Source organism: Ambystoma mexicanum, chromosome 1q, assembly GCF_040938575.1.
Source record: "Ambystoma mexicanum isolate Mex_15411 chromosome 1q, UKY_AmexF1_1, whole genome shotgun sequence".
Classification (NCBI taxonomy): Eukaryota; Metazoa; Chordata; class Amphibia; order Caudata; family Ambystomatidae; genus Ambystoma; species Ambystoma mexicanum.
The window spans coordinates 219,350,942-219,374,886 of NC_090922.1; the positions used below are offsets into that span (position 1 = coordinate 219,350,942).

General features: G+C 45.9%; 1 protein-coding gene and 1 long non-coding RNA gene across 2 annotated transcripts in view; one reads left to right on the forward strand and one right to left on the reverse strand.

Moving 5' to 3' along the window:
- LOC138526786 (sulfotransferase 2A1-like) overlaps positions 1-23,590 on the reverse strand; it is a 248,725-nt gene extending 225,135 nt beyond the window's left edge. Inside the window, exon 1 of the mRNA XM_069637478.1 lies at positions 23,448-23,590. The gene's annotated coding sequence lies outside the window, so the exon portion shown is untranslated. The remainder of the gene's footprint in view (positions 1-23,447) is intronic.
- LOC138526794 (uncharacterized) overlaps positions 22,565-23,945 on the forward strand; it is a 33,567-nt gene continuing 32,186 nt past the window's right edge. Inside the window, exon 1 of the long non-coding RNA XR_011283735.1 lies at positions 22,565-22,617. This is a non-coding gene — a long non-coding RNA (uncharacterized lncRNA). The remainder of the gene's footprint in view (positions 22,618-23,945) is intronic.

Sequence of the window (23,945 nt, forward strand, 5' to 3'; positions counted from 1 at the left end):
CTACTCCAGAAAACCACTGCCACTCTATCTTACCTCCCAATGACATAGAGTGCCATAATATTAGCATGTCCATACTTAGATAGAATTGTGAATATTAGCCTGCATGGCATCTAGATGGAATTGTGAATATTGGCATGTCCCCACTTAGCTAGAAATGTGAATATTAGCATGTCCACACTTAGCTAGAATTGTGAACATTAGCCTGCGTCGCATCTAGATGGAATTGTGAATATTGGCATGTCCACACTTAGATAGAATTGTGAATATTAGACTGCGTCGCATCTAGATGGAATAGTGAATATTTGCATGTCCCCACTTAGCTAAAATTGTGAATATTGGCATGTCCACACTTAGCTAGAATTGTGAACGTCGGCCTGCGTCACATCTAGATAGGTTTTGATTGAAGGATAGCATACCTGCCCGCGCCCAAACTTGAAGGTTAGCATGTGCCACACTTAGAACTGTGAACACCAGCCTGCGCCGCTCTTGGATAAGATTGTGAATGTTAGCATGCCCAAACCTAGATAGAACTCTGAACGTTGGCCTGCGCCGCTTCTAGGTAAGACTGTGAAGGCCAACATGCTAAAGGTCAGGTAACCCACTAACCAATATAACCTCAAACTGTGCATACTTATCTCACTCAAAAACTCACACAACCATCTCTCGCACCACAAGCCGCACACACTTCACAACACTGCAACAACACATAAGCTGGAGCAACAGCACACACGGACTGACACCGATCCAATACCTGGGCCAAGGCTCAGTATCTGGTGTATACCGAGCTGAAGCTGCCAACAGAACAGCACTCCTCTCACTATCCTACTCCCTCTTCACCTTACCAACCCATCCCACCTTATCGTTTACAGATCTGCCAGAGCGCCTGGGGACCAATTCCGTTGGTGACGGTGCGCGGTACAAATACCTTTAACATTACCTTGTGTAGTGCGGCTGGCGGAGATGGCAAGATGGACAGTTTTTATAGTGGGTGATCACTTTGAGGTCGATCTGCTCCAGTATACCGTCGAAAGAGGATTTATGGGAATTTGAATTTGGATGAAGTGGAGGCTTTGTGGTGCGGTGTCCCAGTCCATACTGTAGACCATTTGCTTGCAGAATGTGGTTGAGTGGCCACTTTAGGTACTGTACACGTTGTGGTAGTGCACTTTGGAGCTTTGCTTGTGGGTTCCATAGCTTGTGCAAGTGTGTAACATCAACTGAAAAAGATGATGAAAAAGTGCAGTGCATCACTGCAAAGGTGCTTTTCTCAAATATACCACCAAATCCAGCTTATAACTATTCCAAAGCATGTTTTCGGCAGCCAGAGGTGGGAAGGCGTCTTATCAAGAGAAGCATGTGCAACTTTTTGCATGCTGCTGGGATGTACTCCTGTGACAATTACAACATTGGTTATCGATATGTGCAGCTTCTCAATGTAAATGGCATTGCATTGTTGCCCAGTGGCAATGACATTTGGTCTTCGAAGCTGCACTAAAGACACCACTGTAAGAATGTGATGCACTGTGCAACAAATAAAAACCATTATAAAAGCCTACAAAAAGAGTTGTTACGGTGGAAGGTGTTTTAAAGAAAGAAAATTGCCTTTTTTTAAAGAGCCACTACTACAAAGGACATCCCCTACCCTGGTTGACACTTCTTCCCGTACTCCCAAGTGCACACACCTGCTAAGGTCCGCTGTCATCGCGATAGTTGCAGGGTTGTACAACATACGCCCCTTTTGCACATGGCCATCTCATATTTCGGACTGTGGAGGACACGAGATTGGCCAGTAATCTTTCAGGGTGTGACTGCACGCACAGACTGCGGTATATGATACATTTGTCAACCTAAATCCAGAGGGTGAGCTGATGGGTGCGTGTCCCAGCCACAGCATATGCTTTCTGGGAGAATCGCACATACATTAACTTGACAGTGAATGGAAACCAGAGTCCGGTGGGAGTTATGTGTACAGTGTATAATGTGGTTATATACGCGTCTGGAGCATGTACACTGAAGTGATAGCTTTTGGTTTGTCTATGTGAGACTTTGGTGACGCTGCATTCCAACAACATTATTGTTGTTCATTGTGGAGGGACAAATGCATACGATGTAACACGATTTTCACTGGCCTTTCTGCCGAGGAAGACAGTAGGCCAGGTAATGGTTATGTTTGCAAACTCCACCATCCTTTTGTATCCCAAAATGCAGACACTCATGTAGGCACGTTATTTTTTATGTGGTCCGGAAATGGAGAACCTTTGGTACATGGTGAAGAAGTGTATTTCTGCCTTTCTACAACTTGTGCAATTGCCATACTGTACAAATAGGAATGCATGCTTTCACAGCACAAACAGTTTTTTCCCACAAGTAGCATTCCAAGTGATATTGCTTTTTGCGAGTACAGCAATAATGTTTGTGGTTCCTGTTGCAATGCACTACAACACGCACAACCATCTGTTTGAACAGTCACCCATTTTTACCAGATGCCACTGCACTGTTTTCCACAGTACCAAAGTTCTTTCCATTTAGCACAAAAGTGTGTGGAGGGTATAAAAAGTGTGTCACCCTGGCTTCCTTCATTGCGACTTACATTGTGACAGTCTGTAACAACCTTTATATGAGGCACAAAAAATATTCCTAAAAGGGACGTTATGGCGAAGGTGCAGTACTGGAAAGGTAGCATCATTTGTAAATGCACTATGCGCAAACTACGTTCTGCTTACCGTGCACTACTAGAAACATATGTAATTGACTAGCAAAAAACAAAAACAGGGACGTTATCATACGTTGCACTGGCAAAAACCTATGCGCTTGAATGGAAAAAGTTACAGGGACGTTGCGGTTACAGGGCATACTGAAACACCCCCACAATGCAGCAATTATGGTAGGCTAAGAAAGCACAACTTGCTCCACCAGTGAGCACTGCAAGGACTTACACTCATGACATCAAAGATGCCATCACAAATCTCATTGATGCCATCACTGATGGCATCACATGTGTACCTACCCCTTTTTTGTTAACTGACATAAGTAGCCAGATGCTTTTCTTCAATACCACTTAAATGTTAAAGGTATTTGTACCGCGCACCATCACCAACGGAATTGGTCCCCAGGTGCTCAGGCGGATCTGTAAACGGTAAAGGTGGGACGGGTTAGTAAGGTGAAGAAGGGAGTAGGATAGTGAGAGGAGTGGTGTTCTGTTGGCAGTTTCAACTCAGTATACACCGGGTGCTGAGCTTTGGTGTGGATAGCGGATCGTAGTCAGTCCGCATGTGCTGTTGTTCCGGTTTATGTGTTGTTGCAGTGTTGTGAAGTGCATGCGGCTTGTTGTGCGAGAGATGGTTGTGTGAGTTTTGAGTTAGATAAGTATGCAGAGTTTGAGCTTATATTGTTTAGTGGGTTACCTGACCTTTACCATGCTAACATTCGTAGTTCTGTCTGAGTGCGACACCTGTTGGCCCTTCATATTCCCCTCTAGATGCAGAGCCGGCCAATGATGAGGACTCCATCCAGGTGTGGTCATGCCAACCCTCACACCCCCTTCCAGATGCGGCGCAGGCTAGTGTCTAGAGACCCGTCTAGGTGTGGACATGCTAACATTCACAACTCCATCTGAGCGCCACGCAGGCCGGTGTTCACAATTATAGGTGTGGCACATGTTAGCATTCACGTTTCTGGGCGTGGGCATGTTGTCCTTCTATCGATCCTATCCAGATGCGACGCAGGCCAACGTCTATCCAGATGCGTCTGCCGGTCTGGATATGTTCATCCGGTACGTACGAGTGGGAGAGTTACATGGGGCTTTTGTCTGGGTCTAGGTATGTGGTCAGTCTCTGCAGCCTTCCTTTGTGGCTATTTTCCATGATGTCTTATGCTCTGTCGAGTGGTTGGTTATTTGGTTTGAGTGTTTGTCCAATTTGAGAGTGGTCAAGGTTGGAGTAATTTTCGTCATTGTTTTAATGTCTGGGCATTCGGGTGCGTCTCCGCTGTAGTTACGCTTTGAAGAGCCATGATTTGAGGAGTTCCCTGAATGCTAGGTGGTTTGTTGTATTCCGTATATTCTTAGGTAGGTCATTACAGGTTTTGGGTGCCTGGTGAGAGAAGGACAATCCTCCGAGTTTTTTTCTGTTCTAGGGTTTTGGTTCCAGGCGTATGTCAGTGCTTGATCTTAGTGTTCTTGTCAGTTGGTGTAGGCGTAGTTTGTCGCTTAGGAATTCTGCGCCTTGTTTGTGTATTGCTCTGTGTGTGATGCACATGGCCTTGAACTTTATTTGTTGTTTCAGTGGTAGACAGTATAGTATTTTTAGCGCGGGTGTGATGTGTTCTCTTCTGGGTAGCTTGAGGAGGAGTCTGGCTGCTGCATTTTGTATGCGTTGCATTTTTCTAGAAGTCGTTCAGGCATGCCCAGGTATAGGCTATTGGCATAGTCTACTCTGGATATGATCAGAGCGATGAAGGTAAGTGTTTTGTTGGCGAATGACAGGAATGGTAGGATCCTTTTTGCTACTCGCAGGGGGAAGAAACATTTCTTGATTACCGAGTTTACTTGTGGCTCCAGAGTGAGGTTGTTATCCATCAGGACCCCTAGGTTTTTTACAGTTGGAGATGGTTCTGGTGTGGTGCCGAGCTCTCTTGGCCAGGGGATGTAGTTGATGTCTCCTCCCTTTTTTGAAACAATCATTATCTCCGTTTTGCCCGGGTTGATTTTGAGATGGTTGAGGTTCATCCAGTTGTATATGTCACGAAGGCAATTCTGTAGTGTAGTGTTTTCGTCTCGGGTGTCTTGTATGTTGAAGATTATTTGAGTATCGTCGGCGTAGTTGTAGCATTTGAGGCCATGTTTTCTGAGGAGTTTGATTAATAGGTACATGTAGATGTTGAATAGAAGTGTGGAGAAGGATGATCCTTGTGGTACTCCACACGTGGAGACTCTGGGTTTGGATTTACAAGGTTTCATCCATATTGTTTCTGTTCTGTTTGTTAGGAAGGATTTGATCCATAGTAGGGCAGTGTCTGTTATCCCTAGTCCTTGTAATCTCTTTATGAGGATGGCGTCGTTGACAGTGTCGAAGGCGGCAGACAGATCAAGGAGAATCAGGGCGGTGCTGTTGTCTGGGTCTGCGTTTGTTTTTAGGTCATCCCATATTGAGAGGAGAGCCGATTCTGTTCCTCTCATAGGTCTGAAGTCAACTTGTGCCTGGTCTAGTAGGCAATGCTCTTCTATGAATTCTTGGGTTATTTGGTAGACGTATGTTTCTAGTAGTTTGGCTATGTAGGGTATGTTGGAGATGGGTCTGTAGTTAGATAAGTCCTCTATGTCTCCTGTTGTGTCTTTGAGTAGCGGCTTGATGTAAACCGATTTGAAGGCCTGCGGTACTTTACCTGTTGAGATTGAGAGGTTGAGGAGGTTTCTGTGGTATTCCATGGGGGTTCCTTGTTTAAGAATTGTTTTGTATATGTCCGGGGGCAGAGGTCTTCATGAGAGCCTGAATTGTTCCTTTGGTTTACCAGTTTGACGAAAGCCTCTACTGATATTTCTGGGAAGTTTCGTAGCTTTTTTGCGTGTTCCTCTTCTGTGTTGGTGGGGTTTGAGCTTTGAACGCTTGGTCTGTTTTGTATGGTGTGTTGGATGGAGGTTATTTTGTTTTTGAAGTGGTCTCCGAGGTCCTCGCAAAGTTTTGTCGATGGTATTGGCGTGTTGTTGCAGGCCGGTGGGTTTTTTATTTAGTTTATGATTTTGAATAGTTCTTTTTGAGCGTTTGGTGCTCTGAAGATTTGGTTGTCATAATGTTTCCTCTTCGCTTTTTGTATTTCCTTTTTATATGTGCGGATCTGTTGTCGGAATATCAATTTGTTTGCGGTGGTGGTGGTGGTGTTCCTCCATTCAGATTCTAGTTTTTGGTTTTTCCTTTTCATGGCTTTGAGTAGTGGGGTGAACCATTTTGCTGTAGTTTTCTTGCGTGAATGGGTGAAGGGCTTTCCTTTTACAGCAAACCTGTGTACGGAGCATTGGGAAAGACTTTAAAGCATGGTGTTGCAAATGTGGGCGTGTTTCATTTTTTCACAAGTGTCATAATGTAGGTACAAACAATAGTGACATACCTTTCATTACTGAGGTGTACCGTGTGCCCATGGGCAGTGGCGACATTGTCTGGGTGATAGAATCAGGTCATGATCCGGATAATCTGCCTACTGGCCATGATCACGAGGGACAACACATGGGGGTCAAGTGGCCATGTCCACCTGGGACCTGGTAAATCGACAATGGCATAGGTTTGAAAGGGAAGAAAAATGTGCTTGTGGTAATATGGTCATACGTTTCTCTCTTCGCCATCTACAGCCTGCCATGGAAAGTGAACAGGGTCCATGTATGGAAGCCTGCTTTCCCTTTCCATGGTGAATTTCTTTTTTTTTGTTTTTTTAGCAGCCCGCGTTCCCGCTTTGCGAACCGTCGGTGCTAATGGGCTTCTACTCCTATTGCAGGGGCTGGAAGGGGGGGGGAGATAATGGCCCGCAGACCTGGTTATCCACCCTTGCTTCCCTTGGGCAGATAACTTGGGCTGCCGGGCTGGCATCCACTGTGGCAGTTCCTTCAACAGGGGGGGGGAGGGAATCAACGCCACATTATTACTATTAGCATAACACAAAATGCTAAAGTAACTGTTGGAAAATATTATTGAGTCTATCTACTTTACTGAGAAATGTAAAGAAGATTGAGTCTATAGGTTATTTTTTTATTCTATTTTTTAACTGTGGAAGGTGGTTCCTAAAAAGAACATTTTTTTTTCTTGTTTTTTGATGCATTTACTTTTTTTTGGCAGGAGACCTTAATACGAAAGCTGGGTAGGGAAAAGTGGGAAGAGGCACTGAGTACTTATATGGAGGGTCAGTGGAGAGGGGGAAGATGTTGCATATGTGTCACTTCTAAGGTAGGGGGCAGTGTTTCTCATGTTCCTCGATTACCACTTCACAAGCACTTCTGAATTGCTTTCATCTGCACAATGTTGCCTTCTAGTATATACAGAGGACTACTGTCTTCAAATATGGATCAAGAGCCTCTAATTGCTTGCAAGGTAGGTGGTGGGATTTAGTGTCCCACAGGGGTAGGATGCGTGGATACAGTATTGGTGGACGTAGATGATGTGAAGGAAGATAAGACTCCCACTTCCTAAGAAAGGAACAACCTTTCTGAGAGCATTGCGCTCATTGGATGTGGCGTGGCAGCACATGGAGGTAGTCACGTAAGAGTACAAAGTTTCACTCAGTGCATGTCACTTTGGCAGCTTTAACCTTTGCTACATTCCCAACGTTGGAAAACAACTGCCCTGTCCATGATTCTCTGTAGGTGCCACAGGTAGGCACTTCCTCTACCTCATCCTCTTGGTCCTCTTCTTTGTCTTTGGGAGTACTGCGCTTTTTTTTGTGTGACGGTCCTCCAACTGCTGGTGGTGGTCGGTCTTGGGGAGGACAGATGGCAATAGCTGATGGCATTTATAAGATAAAGAGCAGTTTTGCTACAGTTCTTCCAAGTATGCACTGTGTACTATATTGTTAATGCATAATGAGTATCCACAATAATAAAACCTAGTTTGGGGATCTGGAACTCAAATCTTCCCTCGTATTGAATCACAGTTTGATTTGAGTCAATTCTTCTTATTTTGAGGATTAAATCCACACCGTTGAATTCCTGATTTGTTTTATCCTTCAAGATTTCACACATTGTATGTTGTTTCCCAAATAATCATTAATATTTATTTCGTTTTTTGGAATGCAACCCTTTAAAAATAGAGGTGTTGATCTGGATTATATAAGTCGAGAGGCAGAACTCATGAGTTTATTTCACAAGTAGTATTTATTAAAAAGTGTTATTTGGAGTGTTGGACCAAAGGTAGTCTAAGACTACTCCTATTTTTTGTGTGGTTCGGAGATATATTCCTTCGTGTAAGCTCTGTTCCTAGGGTTTTCAAATAGACAATCCCTTTTGGTGTTGGGATTACAGTGTGGCCTGAATCGGGGATATCTCTGATCCGTAATTTTGCCAATCAGGTCACATAAAAGCCGACCGGTTTCAGTGGTATTGGGATTATTAAGACCACTTTCTTCAGGGCTAAGGACCAACACCAATTAGTGTGTGGTCTCATTTCTTCTACTGGTAATAATGAATATCTTGTATTCCAATAGGAGGTTGCCCCATCACTGATGAGACAACTCCCATACGTCAAGGTCCTTGATCTGAACTAGTATAGTGATTTACAGTGTCACAGATCCAAAAAGATCACACACCTCTCATCTACCAGGAGGTGAGCAAGGAATGTGTGATCTTTTTGGATCTGTGACACTGTAAATCACTATACCAACATATTACAGTGGTGCCGTACACAAACATAGAACCTTTTGAATAGTGTGTTCCTGACTGTTCGTGAAGAAAAGCACCTACTCTACTTATGGTAGTGAAGAAAAGAGAGAGAGCCAAACATGTGATGTCATCAGTGATGTCATGAATGAGATTTGTGATGGCATCTTTGATGTCATGGGTGTTAGTCCTTGCAGTCCACACTGGTGGCACGAGTTATGGTTGCTTAGCTTACCATAACTGGCAGATTTCAGGGGTTTTTCGGTTTTACCTGTAACCATAACGTCCCTGTAAGAACGTTTTTCAATCCAATTTCATAGGTTTTTGCTAGTGCAACGTAAGCATAACGTTCCTTTAACAATGTTTTTGATACACACACGCTGGCATCTTAGCACCAAAAGGTTGAGTTGCACCAATTTGCCTTCCTGTGCTTAGTTCTGCTCCAATCTGCACCTCAGTAATAAGTTTTCTCCTATTTTGTTCCAGAGTGACTAGTTTTCTCCCATTAGCTGACACCCTCCACATCCACCCCAAACCCCCCTTCCCACGCCAGCAAACAGACAACACACAAACATGCACATAAACACATTTTCTTAAAAATCACAAACTTTTAGGTCTGGTCTCAGCTTCTTTGGGTCATAAAGCTTCACTGCAGACCCACGCTGGGAAGCCAGAAGAAAGGTTGGTTGACAACTTTCCTCCCCGAGTCCCACCTCCTTTGGTTCTATTAAAGCTTTGAAAGCATGGCTTTGGGGCCTCAGCATGCACTCTCTGGACATGCTGGGGCTCCAAACCCAATAACCTTTATAAGTACCACTTAGTGCATGTGGGGCCCTGTGTAGCCCCATCTGGGATTTAGCTCCTCCTCACAAAGAGGCATCTGTCCCGTCCATAAACCTCTCACCTGCACTAGCACTCCTCCCGTCATACGCAATAAATACCAACATGGGCTTCCCCTGGGGCCGAGAGGGCGGGAAGTAAAATGACGAGGGATGAGGTTTGTTCAAATGGGGGTTACTTCGAAGGAATCAAGACAATTCTCCCCCTCCCTCAACTGCTCATCCCTCTTCACCTTCAACTTACTCAAGAAAACAAGAATGACAGGTTGCTAGGAATCCACAATCGCCACAGAGAGCCAAGTTGATATAATGCAACAAATTGAATGTGTGAATAACACAATAAAGTTCTCCTTTATGCCAGGTGTATAGAACTCAAGATTAAAGATCCAACTCCAGAATTGTTAGTCTTTAGAACGGAAAGTAGTTAATGAGACTCATGTAGCTGCCCTACAAATTCTCATACAGGGCAATCACCTTAGCCACTGCCCATGACTCCGACACTGCTCTGGTTGCCCTGTTAGAGAATCCTCGAAATGCAAGCACTGTGATTTGAAACAGGGCACCCCCAAATTGCAGGAGGGCATTGTGCAGAAACTTAGATTGGTTTACATATCTTTGGTTCTTTTGGAGATCCAACTCTAGAATCCTCCGAGTCTTTTATAGAGGAAAGTATCTGATGATGTGGCTGCTCTACAAAAGTCATACAGGGCAACCCTCATGGCCTACCCCAATGATGTAGCTATTGCTCTGGTTTATCATCCATGAATAATGGGGAGGGAGGATCCCACCTAGATCAAAACCCTTCCAATCAACCTAATCCACTTCCTCGAGGTGGACACAGCAGAGCTCAACCCTTTTCGATACCCCGAAAGGTTACAATAGGTTATCATTGTCAGAGGTCCTGAATGACTCCATTCTTAAGGTTTAGCCTGCTGGATGTGCATAGAGCCATGATGGTATAACACTCCATGGGTGGTAGCACAATATCTTGCTCTAAGGAAAAAGTTAGCCCAGTCCCGGACTCCTAAAGCCTGCAGAAGAGCTCAGAGATAAGGTGCTACTCGCCTTCAAAGCTCCAATGTCAGACAACCTCATACTTCTCTGAAAAGATCACCCTCTCAAGAGGTCAACACAACACCAGGAGCCAAGAGATCACTAGACTGGAATCCAAGAAGTGCACAACGCAGAGGACCAGAAACAAGCATTCACGCTATAATCCCATGCTCTGGAACAACCTTCCTGCTAGCATCAATCTGGATCCCGCCGTTCTGAAAATCAGGAAAGATCTGAAGACACTTATTTTCAAGGAAAAGTTCATTCAAAAATTTGGATTATAGACTTGACATGACAACTCTCCCCCTCACTATGTTACAGGCATTGTATTATACATCTTTTTGCTACTTTCTAGTTAGGCTTGTGCTATATAAATCACCAACGTGCAATCATACATAACCACAAAGAGCTGCACAGGGTAGAGCTGAAATATCCCCCAAATTACTAAAGAGGCAAAATGACCATCAGAGGGTGGGCCAAACTGGTCAACCTCCAGACAGTCATAGCAGCACGATCCCTCGATATTGTACAGCACCCACCACTCTCTCGTAAGAACACAGACATACCAAAACTCCTGTGAGACCGATCGTGCCAGGATGAGGGGAGTCATGTCCTCCGGTGCTAGTTGGACACCACTGGAATGAATGATTTCTGTCTCATCTGCAATCACTTTTAACAAGACTGAAGGGACCAGAGGAAAGGGAGTAAAGGCCTAAAGGAGACCCTTTGACAAACAGATGCTCACATCATCTATTTACTAGTGCATTCATGGAGGATGAACACTGATCAATCCAAGGTTTGACAAACCATTTGCATATCTCCCAAAATGTTTCCCCGAGATCCATCAGCTAATGAGGAAATGTTTCTGCTCAGCCTGTCCACTTTGACATTCATCATCCCCCATGATGAGAACCACCAATATCAACATCGGGTTCTGCTCTGTGCAGCTCAACATCCCTTCCACCAGAAAAGCCAGGGATTTTGACTTGTAGGCCGTTTCCCCACCGATTCCCCCCACCCCCCTGGTGACCATCAGTTCAGATATGCCTTTTCACAGTATTGTCCGTGCAGACCAGGACCGAGTTATCCTGGAGGAACTTAAAAAAATTATGCTGTGCCATCTGCTCTATCCAGTTGGATGAACGATCTCTTTCCTATGGTAACTATCTGCCCTGGGTTTCCGTGATCCACCAAAAGATTTGGTCCTGGATCTGGAAAAATCCATTTGGACCCTTAAACTGGTTTAGTCTTTTAGACTGCGTTACAAAGGTGCAGAAGCCTGGATTAAAACCCAGGTTCTTAGGACCAGGCTTGACACATTTACCCACAAGACTACTTGAATGTGTGATACGCTTGTTAGGATTACAGTCCGTAGCTCATTTAAGGCAAAGGGATTCTTAGGCAAGGCTGACAGATCGTCCGGGGTAGGTGGGGCATGGGTGTGGAACTTATCGTGGGAGTAGTTAACGGCTGTCACGAGTGCAACAAATATTACATGTTTTAAGTGGTCTTTTTCTACTATTGGAGCTGTGTGTTTAGGGGTGGGACTCTGGCTGGATACAGCCTGTTCACCTCAACAGTTTTTGCTGACATAAGGTGATTTTCCCAGGTTCACTCATATTGTTCAAGCTATTTCCTTCCACCCGTGCATACCTTTCAAAATCACAGGATCCCCCGTACCCAGTCCAAAGTCTTCTGCTCTCTTCTTCCTTTTGCTTCTCTGTTTCCTTCCATAAACTCCCTCACTGGTTTGACCTTCCATTTGCTGCTCATTTCATCTTCCATATGCTTCCTCATCTTCATAAGGAAAACTATTGCTAAAGCATGAACAATGAAAGCTGTTTACAGCAGAACCCTTAGCAAGAAACTGGGAGATTAATCCCAATAAATCATGCCATTGTGTACCTTTTTTCAACATAGTACCATCATTTAGATATTAAAAAAAAAAGTACACAGCAAAAGAGAAGCAGAAAAATAGTGTGGCTATATCAATCTACCCATCTTCTCTTCCCATCTACCTCTTCCCTTTCTATTCTATCCACTCCTCCCTCGCCTTTCACCCCGTTACCTTCCATCAACTCCCCCTGACCACCATACAATTTACTACCACTCCTACCTACTCTAGCCTACCCCCACGATGTCTTCTTGGCCTGGCTGGAGAGAATTAAGGATGATGCTGCCTCTTCCTCTGCAGGGGCTGAGTAATGAGGACCCCAGTCCTTATTCCATCCAAGATGGTGTGTGATCAACAATACCTTGCTGAATACCATGGCTACTCCCAGCAGGCCACGGAGCTTGTGGTCCAGCAATTTTATCATGAAAGACAGCCCCCCGTCCTCGATAAATATGAAGCATTGAATAGGATATTTTGTTTCTTACAAAATGACTCTGAAGCACAAAATTGTATTTTTTATTACAATTTTGCAGCACATTTTAATTGAGTTGAGGGTGTGTGGGAGTGCTAGCATGCAGGACAAAGTGGGATCAGGAGGTAGACAGTGCAGGTTGAGGGGTTTCCGGCCTTCTGCTATCACCCCCAGTTGAATGTGGCAGGGAGGAGGAGCCAGTGCTCCCCCGCCATCCCCTATATATCATTGTCTGGTACATACTGTTTATAACATGCAATTGTCCATGATGACTTCTTATTTGACATTTACTTTGCTTTGCTATCGAATGCCACAATTTCATTCAATACATGTGGCCTTATTTTTTCGAAAGAAAGATTGTGTGTGAGACTTTAGCTTTTTTATTTGTTTTTTTTAATAGCTCATAATGCAAACTGGATCACTTCTAGGGGTCCTAATTTTGGCAGGAAACGCACAGTGAGATTAAATGATTTGCCCAGGATTACACACTTTTGTCAAGTGGTAAAGCCAGAATTTGAACCCAGCCTGAAATGTAGGTCCTTGATCACACATCTTTCCAGCTCAAGTTGGTACACATATGTTTTAATGTTTGGTTTTAAATAACTAAAATAGACTTTTTGCACAGAATTTTAAATTATACATACCCCGCTTACCATAGTTGCTACTCTATATAAAAAAAAATGTTAAGTGATAGAAAAAGAATATTATTATGAATTGTATACTTTTATACTAATGATGCAAGGCATGAAAATGAAATGTTTATTATTAAAAGTTTCTGTATTTTGATTTCTCTTAATTTAGTTTATTTTTCTTACTTTGCCAACTTCTTTTGTAAATGTTTGTAATAAACCATAAATACTCAATTGTATACAGATTACATTATAAATGCACAAGTCACATGATAAAACAACCCGACAATGTGTCCATCATTGTAGAAACAGGCTGATGAAAAAGAGTATTGGGGTAATTTTGTTTTGAATCCCAAATTGCATGCAGGGGGTGACTTCTGTTTGTACTTCTTTGCACAAGGACCTCTACAGGCAATGTGAATTGTTTCCACAGAGTACTGGAAAAGTAAATAGAAAAACAAAATCGCCTTTTCTCTTCACTTTTACACTACATGGCTGGAAAAGTGTAAATCTCTCCCACAATGAATGATTTGCAATCCGCTTGCTTTTACCAATAAAGGTACAATCATAGGTGATAATTTTCCAAGTCCTCCGGAGTGGAAAAAGTGGTGGTAAAATGATTTGATTGTAGCTTTATTTTCCCCATCCTGGAGGGAGTAACGCTCACCTTGTATCCACGGGGACGTCACTCACCCTGTTCTGACCTCTTACGACCTCAAACGCTTCCCTGGAGTCTACTCGACTGGAGACTGGGCCTTGTTTTCTTGGAAAGTGTTCTCTCCGTCCTGCTTTCAGCGCAGGGGCGCGTTGATTGATGCGGACTTGTTGCTGCCTAGTTACTTCACTGGCAAGAGTACGACAGGTAAGTATAATGAGTCTTTTGAGCAGTTCTCTAACTTCGTTCCTTTCCTTCCTTAGATGATGGCCGGCGTCCGTGGATGGCGACGTGCTGCTGAGATGAGTAGCGCTGAAGGTGAGTGAGAGCGCGATGCGCGTTGGGACCCTTTCGTATTTGTATTGAACCGAGTTCTTTTTCTGTGTCTTTTAGGTGCTGCAACGTTTTCTGCTTGGATGCCGGTTATGAAGAAGAAATGCGGTGAGCAAGCGTGGCATGCAGCGCCTCTAGATGTTTCCAGGCTAACCTGGAGTGTATTTTCCCTCTTGCAGATGGATGAGAAGTTCCAGAGACAAGAGTTTCCCCAGAGCGGCTGGGATTCAAGTAAGCGTTTGAAGCTCTTACAGTCTTTAAAAATAAGCGAAGATTTGCTGAATGCTTACTAATGCCTTTTTTGTGTTCTTTTCCCTTTTCCATAGGAAGCAGCGTGCCGGGATGGGAATGCCACTGCCGAAGATGCTCGCAGAACAGAAGAAGCGATAAATGATGAGCAGAAGCACCGCAAGGTAAGGCTGTTCCTAACGGTGTTCTTGTTCTTGCAGGAGCTGGGCGCAGAAGAAAGATGCAGGCCTACTGGAGACCGATCCGAACACGGTGAGGGTCACGCTGCAGGTGCAGAAAACACAAAGCATGTTTCTCAGCCTGGGCGTGGCTTAAATAGTCTCTGGGTATCCCAGGTGTCTCTGGGCTGAACCACACCCAAAAGACTAGACTGCACATGCAGTTCTGGGAACCGAAATATGTGGGGGCATCCATCTTGTCCCCATCAATGCACTACAAGTCCAATCCCCAATGTTATCCTATGGGAGTGAGTGAGTCTGGTGCCACAAGCACCAAGTCTGACTCCAAGTGGGTCTTTGGAGGGATGGAGAGGCCCTTGAGGGCCATGTAGGTGATTGTGGCCTGGCTCCAGCCTGACATCTTGGAGGGCTGGGGACATGAGGGGCAGGAATCATGACAAAGGGAAGCCTAAAAGCTCCAGAAATGCACATTTATGAGAACTTACAAAAAATCTCATGCAGACACATAGGGCCTGATTCACAGAAGCGTTTTATAATGGTGCAATTCCATAGAAAAACATTCTGTGAATCAGGCCCAAAGTGTAATGAAATGTATAACAAAGTCATTGTTTGACACAGCTTGTTTTGTACCCCCTTCATTTCTAATCACCCACCAATCACACTTAAGTTGCTTATTAAAAGGTTATATAAATTTAAGAAAAAAAGTACCTCCCCCCATCATTAATCACTTCCTATTTTAAATCATCTGCTGCAATGCCTCATTGGGAGAACCTTTTTAGCCCTGGCTGACTTTGAGTGGAGAAAGGAAGAGCAGGGTGCCCCATGGGCATTTGTCCATTGTCCGACTATAAAATCCACCTCTGATTGTACTCTGCAGGAAATATTTCAATACCCTTTTCTTAGATTTATCAGATGTGCACCGTTTTGCCAGAAACATAAGAAATGCTCTTTTCTTGTGTTGTTCTTTTTAAAGTTTCACAATCAATCTTATGATAGGCAAATGTTTATGGGGGGGGGTGGGCAATCCTTCAGTCCTGCTTCTCCCCTCTGTAACTGGTGGCATCCCAGAGTAAATAACTTCCATTTCCGGCACTGACTAAACACCCAGCAGTTATATCATACTATTCAAACAAGACCCACAATACACATGAGGTATTCTGTTTTTTATACAAACACTGTTAATGGTTACTCCAACAGTACTCATTTGTTCATTTCATGAAAAGTTGTGACGAGGCAAGCTAGGCTTCCACACAGACAAAGTTACATACTATTTAGGTTAGAACCACACTGGTTATTATGCACGAGACTAAGATCTGAAGCTGGTCCATAGTACCCAAGGGGGTGTTTTGTGTCAAAAATCTAAGCAAACTGTGATATTTATTCAGCAAAAATGGTCAAAACTACTAGCTGCATAGTGAAATGACTCATCAAACTGGCCCACATTGACCAAAAAAGTGGCCCATTTTGACTGGCCTACACTAGCACTTTGCATTTTTAGTACGGGCACTGCCCTATATGCCACTCCGAGCCTAGCGGCTCATCCATAATGGCTAAGGGGGCATCCACCCAGTGGCCCCCTCACCCATTATGGAGGAGCCAGCCAGTGAAACACTTGAGCACTCCCTCAGCTGCTTTTTCCAGCTGAGGGAGTGCTCCTGGGCAGGCTGAACTGTCAAAGGGAAAAGTTCCTCAGCCACACATGCTCACTGAGTCATGCAAGGCTGGGGGCGTTTTGCTTGGCCAGCCCTGCATGGCTCATTGGAAATGCTCGCTGGGGCACTGCATCCGCGAGGGGGAGCTCCTGCGCCTCCTTGCACATACGGACAGAGCAACCTGGAGCGGGGCATTTCTGCACCCACGCGCAGGTCCCTGCAGAAGGTTTATGTTCCATTTATTTTTGTTAGTTCAATGTGTATATGGATGTGTGTATGCTTGTGTTATGAGTGAGTGTATGGTGATGTGCGCCTATGAATGATAGAGTGATTGCTGTGTGAATGTGTATGTGCATGTTTGTTTTGGTCCGTTGAGCTGATTTTGGCGATTGGAGGGTAGGGGGTGGGGGGGGGGGAGGAGGATTGTACGACAAAGGCACTTTAAAAATGCCTTTGTTGCACAATGCCCCTACCCACCTGCCAAAATCAGCTCTCCTGAGGCGCTGTAGAGCCCAAGGGACAGGGATGGTATTTTTTTTACTGGATATCTTTCATAGATGTCAATCAAAAATACCATGCTTTCCCACTTGGCCCCCCAGCACCAATTGCAAACTTTTTGGCTTTTACCCATTTTTTTAAATGTATGCTCTAAAATGCAACATTTTAACCCATTATTTTTAAAAAATGAATGGGGGCGGGCCCCCGAACCCTCCTTGATTGTTTCGGGCTCCCTCGCTGCACTCGGTCGCTCTGGCATTTTAATGGAAATATTGATGCCCCTCCACCAAAAAAAAAAAAATCACCAGATCCCACTGGCCCTCGGACTGTGTTGGGAACAGGGTGGGGGGAGCCCAGGGACTGTGGTGGGAGCAAGATGGGTGGGAGCAAGGTGGGGAGAACCCAGGGACTGGGTAGGAGTGGGATGTGTGAGCCCAGCAACCGTGATGGGAGCATTTGGCGGAGCCCATGGACTATACTGAGAGTAGGGTGCAGTGACGGCGCGCAATAGTTCCTAGCCATTTGTACATACTGTCCACATGACATTTTTTTTGGGGGTGGGGGGCGGCCTGCCCAAATTTTGCTCTGGGGGCCCAGGACAAAAATGTTTCAAGACCACTGCTCTAGCTAATGGTGAAAGAGCAGTTTATCTGTGGAGAAATCCTAGTTTAAACCAAGGGCTTGTCCTGCAACCTGATAATTAAAACCTGCTGATTGGGTGGCTGCATTGTGTGGGATAGTTTCAATGTTAATAGGGGTATTTATTCATGCAATATTTGTTGGATACCTGTATATTTATGCAATGTTTGTCGGACATTGCATAAATAATCGTGTCCATGCATCTGACACACATTGCATAAATATATAAATAAACTGGGTCGTGGCTGAGGACTGTCACTTCCTCTGGTCACCCCTTGCCATAGGGTCACCAGAGAAAGTTACAGTTTGCTTTTCGTGAAGCTGTGACCTGTATCAGAGTCAGAGAGTGTTAAGTCTTGTGTCAAAGACGACACACGCACACCTGCAGAGGCAAAGCTGCCTACAACGCACGCCAACTACCCGCACCCCAATACACGTCCAAACAAAATGCAGGCACGTAACCATTCAGTGACTAATGGCTCATCAGCAAGTTTCCTGCGTTAAATTCTGATTGGAGGGGCTGGTCATGGCGGCAATGTGCTGCTCTGCCCCCCTACTCCATGTCATCGCAGGAGTTTTCTTTCACCCACCTCCCCATCACAGAGCATGGGTTTGGGGCTGCTGACTCTGACCGGATCCGGCTACACATCTGGTGACGGATCTCGTATCCGGTGAGAGCCAGCCCAATCGCCAGCGCTGCATATGAGGAGGGGTACAAAGCTCGTAAATGTTGATTATTTGCCCACCCGTTGTCATGCTAATCCCCATCACCACTCTCACCCAGTTCCTGCCCCTCCGCCCTAAACACCTCCTTATGGGAACTCTTTGAGCTTGCTTTATTCAAGCCTTGCCATTAAACTTTGCACTCCAAGTGCCTGCTAGTGTTTTCACAAAGCTGTCTTCTGAGCATTAATGACTTACTTGTAGCTGTGAATGCGCTACTGGTGTAATCAAAATGTCTTATCCAGGTCTGCCGTCAGCCACTCAATTTATAAAAACTATGCGTGTCCTTCACTGAAGACCTGTTAAGAACAAGGATCTATAGAATAGAATTGGCAAAGAATTTGATTTGCTTATAAGTACTATGCATTGCTCTAGCATCAATGGCAGGTCAATACCACTTACGGCAGGGAGCGCTAAATAAACAAATAAATTGCCCGCATCAGAGACGCAGGCACAGAGCAATGCAGGCATTTCAAATTTTTGGGTGGGCCTTGCCTGGTCAGGCCTTAGGCTGGCTATGGGTCGATTTTGGACCATACCTGCCTATCCACCGAGTTTAACCCGGTGTTCTCCGTGGAAGAGCGAGGAGTCTCTGAGTTTACTAGCACACGCCCAGGTTTGCTGCGGCTCACCCGTGCGTCTGTGCGATTGGCCCGAAAAGACCACTGCTGGTAGCCAATCGGGTGGAGGCATGGACGGGAAGCGGTAGTCCTGTGAAGTCTCTTAGCTTGTCTGAAGTCACTCTCTGTCACAGGACACATTCAGTGAAGTTAATGACCTTGTCTCGTGTGACAACACTCCATCCTGCATACATGCCAACCCTCCTGATTTAGGCGGGAGACTCCCGATTTTTTTGTGAAAAATACTGCTATTTTTCACGTTCTCCCACCTAAAATAATGATTTCCCCAATACATTTCGATGGGGAAATTGTTGTCTCCTGATTTCTCTGTAGAAATCTCCCTCCCAGGCGCGTCGGAATGTTGGCATGTATGCATCCTGTCATGTCACTGCTGAAGTCTTTTCTTCCACGACATGTCCGTCTTTCGGAGGGAATTCAAAGCCACTGGAAAACGGTTGTTGGCGCCACTGAAAACGAACATAAAGTTAAACATGCACTGTGGAAAAAGTGTACCCAAATGTACACCGATACACACAAGAACTAACGTGACTTGCCACACATGGAACTGACAGCAATGATGGGCGGGGATCCGAGCTATGGAAAGCTAAGGCAGACGCGCAGTCTCATAACTAAAAGTAATATACTACTAGCCAAAGCAGTGGCGCACGCCCATTGTGCAGTGTTGCATAGTAACCTCCCTGGGAGCATGGTAGCTCCCAAGATGTTGTCATGGGTTACGTGGCCGTAGCCACGAGACCAACATAATAAAAGAGACATGAGCCGCTTCCGGCTCGTCAGTCACTCCATCAAGAGGCTCGGTGTTGTTCTTTGTTAGCACAGCGCTGGCTGGGCCCAAGGACAGCGCCCAGCAGGAGGGCGGCGCCCCTGCCGGGCAACGCCTTTCCAGGGTGATCCCTTAGCCATAGGACCATGGCTGGCTGAGGCGACCCCGACCTGGGTGCCCCCAGAGCCGGGGCTGTCATGTGCTGGGTGCCCCCAGCCACATGTGGGCTCCAGTGACCTGGAGCACAGTGGGGTGATCCCCACTGCATTATCACCCCCCACCCCCAATCAATCCTTTCTTGCCAGTTCCTTTTCCAGACCGTTTGCCTTTTTTCACGTTCATTTGATATAGATTCGCCTCCCCTTGTATACTTCTATTTCTTCTGGTCATTTCATTTTACCACACACGTTTTTCTTTCCTCCCCCTTCTTTCTCGCTTTCACCTTTAATTCTGCATTTATTTCTCTTTTCTATCCCCTTTTCTGCATTATGGCTCTTTCCCTCCATCTGCAAGATTAGCACGAGCACCATTAATGGCTTTGGGGATACATTAGTGGAACAATCGAGGTACTGCCCAACATCAGGGAAGAACGGTCTACGGCTCAACTATACGCAGAGGTCTTTAGTGATGTATGGGCGTCGGGTTTTGTGTGTGTAAAACACGTGGACGGGGTCTTGCCGAAAAGGGGTCGGGCGCCTGTGAAGTCATTCCGCGGGTATCTTATCTACAAATGTAGGCAGATATGCTGCGGACTAACCAATGAACGAAAACCGAAGCATTTAAAACAGCCCGGGGACTTGCAAGATGACGTGTTTAAGTGTTCGCAATGCACGTCGAAAAGCTGCCATCACCTCAGCCTGTAGGAGATTGAGCACAAAACACAAAGTAGCCTGTCACACAAGCAAACTACCCACCCTAGCACCAAACACAAAGTAGCCTGGCACACAAGCAAACTACCCACTCTAGCACCAAACACAAAGTAGCCTGGCACACAAGCAAACTACCCACCCTAAACCAAACACAAAGTAGCCTGGCACACAAGCAAACTACCCACCCTAGCACCAAACACAAAGTAGCCTGGCACACAAGCAAACTACCCACCCTAGCACCAAACACAAAGTAGCCTGGCACACAAGCAAACTACCCACCATAAACCAAACACAAAGTAGCCTGGCACACAAGCAAACTACCCACCCTAGCACCAAACACAAAGTAGCCTGGCACACAAGCAAACTACCCACCCTAAACCAAACACAAAGTAGCCTGGCACACAAGCAAACTACCCACCCTAGCACCAAACACAAAGTAGCCTGGCACACAAGCCAACTACCCACCCTAGCACCAAACACAAAGTAGCCTGGCACACAAGCAAACTACCCACCCTAAACCAAACACAAAGTAGCCTGGCACACAAGCAAACTACCCACCCTAAACCAAACACAAAGTAGCCTGGCACACAAGCAAACTACCCACCCTAGCACCAAACACAAAGTAGCCTGGCACACAAGCCAACTACCCACCCTAGCACCAAACACAAAGTAGCCTGGCACACAAGCAAACTACCCACCCTAAACCAAACACAAAGTAGCCTGGCACACAAGCAAACTACCCACCCTAGCACCAAACACAAAGTAGCCTGGCACACAAGCCAACTACCCACCCTAGCACCAAACACAAAGTAGCCTGGCACACAAGCAAACTACCCACCCTAGCACCAAACACAAAGTAGCCTGGCACACAAGCAAAATAGCCACCCTAAACCCTGAGGCGGAAACCTTATTTAAAAAAATAAAAATGCAATAAAAAAACATTAATATCAGTTAAGCATTGGGCTGCATACCAGTTTTAGTACCACCGTGGTGCATAGATGCGGGCAGACTATGCCTCAGTCCGCGGACTCTATCCAGGTGGCCATCAAAGTGTAAAGCCACACTCTTCGCACTGCACTTCACCCACCATCTCATATTTAACACATCCCTCCACAACCCCAATGGCATCTCTCCCACAAGCACCTGAACCGCATTCACTGGAGAGGACCTCATCACACCCGAACACACCCTCAATGCCCTCGCCTGTACCCTATCCAACCGCAACTTCTTACTCGACGTATAACCCACTGACACCTGACACCCAAAATCCATCACACTCAAAATCAACCCCTTATACAACATTCGTAAACACTTCTGTTGCGCACCCCATTCTTTCCCAGTCACCGCCCGCAACAAATTCAGCCTGCGTTTACACTTATCCACCACACCATCCACTTGCACATTCCAATTCAACTTTCTATCCAGAATCACCCCCAAGTACCGAAACTCTTCCATGCTCTTCACACCTTTCAAAACCAAATTCAACTCCTGCTGCACTCTTCTCCTTGAGAACACCATACTCACACTTTTATCCACAGACACCGCACTTTTGGGTTTCACATGTGGGAGAAGGGAGTGCAGTGGGGTGTGGGTGATTTGATGAGAAGGCCGTGGTGGATGACGAGATCTCCAAAGGTGTGTTTGGAGTTGGCGAATGTGGTGTCGAAGAAGAGAGGTATGTGGGGAGAGATCAAAGCTTTGGGTCAGGAGTATGTGGCAGGAAAGGAAGGATACAAGGTGTTTACGGATGGTTCAAAGGATCCTGTGTCTGGGAGAGTGAGAATGGTGTATTATCTAGAAAGCATTGGGGAGTATAAAGTAGGACGACTGACAATGATGTCTATTTGTACGGCTGAGTTGCTGGCGATTGATAGGATGTGTGAGTTGGGGTATGAGAAAGTGTCATTGAGTGGGTTCTCCGATAATTAAGAAGAAGAAAAAGTGTAAAGCACGCGCTCTGCTCTCTCGGGTCTAATGATTTTATCCGGCTTCGTCCTGCTGTGTGGGCACCGCGGCCGCACTTCCCTAGAAACGGCCGTGGGCGGCACTACAAGTACCAACATGCAGTGGGTAAAGTAAACCCAGGAGCGGGTGGGTCCTCACTCTTTCACGCGAGATATTGTGAGAGCTTTCATTTCACCGAGAACCGGGAAGGACCAGCCATTGAAACTCCGAGGTGGGCGCCGCTTCCTTTCATGTCAGCTGTGCACCCGCGCCCCTCATAAAATGCACGCCTTCTGTGCAAAGCCGCGTGTAAGGGGCGCACGTCACAAGTCATCGGTTCCCCGAGCTCTGGGTGTCGCTCTTCCCACACCCGAAGACCCCAACAGTAACATTTCGGGGGGCAGGGGCCCAACTTAGTTACACATTCTAATGAGCTTATTCCGATGCAGCTTTAACGTTAGGCGCAGTTCTCTCCAGCCCCACCCGCACCAATCACGATTTAAATTGCATTCATGTATGCAGAGGAGGCAGGTGCCAACACTTTACATTAGTTATCGCCGGACCTTTCTTTGTTAACTGTGCAGCCCAAGGCACTTTGTGTTCTCTGGGCCCTGATATACGTTAGCGCGTATTCTCTTTGCGAGCGCTACGGCTCTGTCTGCAGGCCAAAGTTTCAGGTCAACACAGGCTACCATTTCGGGATTTGAGGGGGGAGTAAGGCGCGCTATGCCCGTTGCGGGACTGGGTTTACTTGCCTTTTCCCCCATGATACATTTACTACAAGTTACTCGTGAAGTAACTTGAGAGCTCTGCCAACTGATTAGGACACACAAACGCCCCTGGCATACACAGACACTGGCATAATTAATAGGAACCCCAAAACGGCGTTCGTTGCGAAGGCAATCGGAGCGTCACGTCGATGAGAATTAACTCGCTAATGAACGCCCAGCCCCGCATTGTTAGAATAGAAGAAGTGCATACGCTAAACGACGGCTCCCAAATAGTTGCAGGTCATCCAATAAAAGCCGTCAGCACCCTCTCTGCAGTGCCAGAAGCGGGTACCTGAAGGATGAGTCCCTCTGAGTGCCTGATGCGCGTAACTCAGGGATGAGTCTCTCTGCAGTGCCTGATGCGGGTACCTCAGGGGATGAGTTTCTCTGCAGCGCCTGATGCGGGTGAGCCCAAGTTGGGACGCGGGACTCAGTTTATCGTGGGCTGCTGTGGCCAATAGGCGCAGTCTTGGCAGCTCAGACAGGCGGGGGCGGGGGTTAACCACTTAGCAGCCAACGCAATAGAACGTCGCCAATTTTAAGAGAAGGAACTCTGTAGAGCCCTCACGCTGTAAATAAATAACTGAACACACTGTCCCCTTGCCTGTTTAAAATGATTTCTGTTTAGTTTAGGAATCAAAACCAGGAAATGTCTGCCGAGGCGTCTGAAATCAAACAAGCGTCGTGGCTAGGGACATGCTGTTGATTTTAGTTTGGGCGATGAGGTTATACGCCGAGCCTGTTGCATTACAGGGAGAAATGGCTATGAGGAGGGATACAAAGCTTCTAA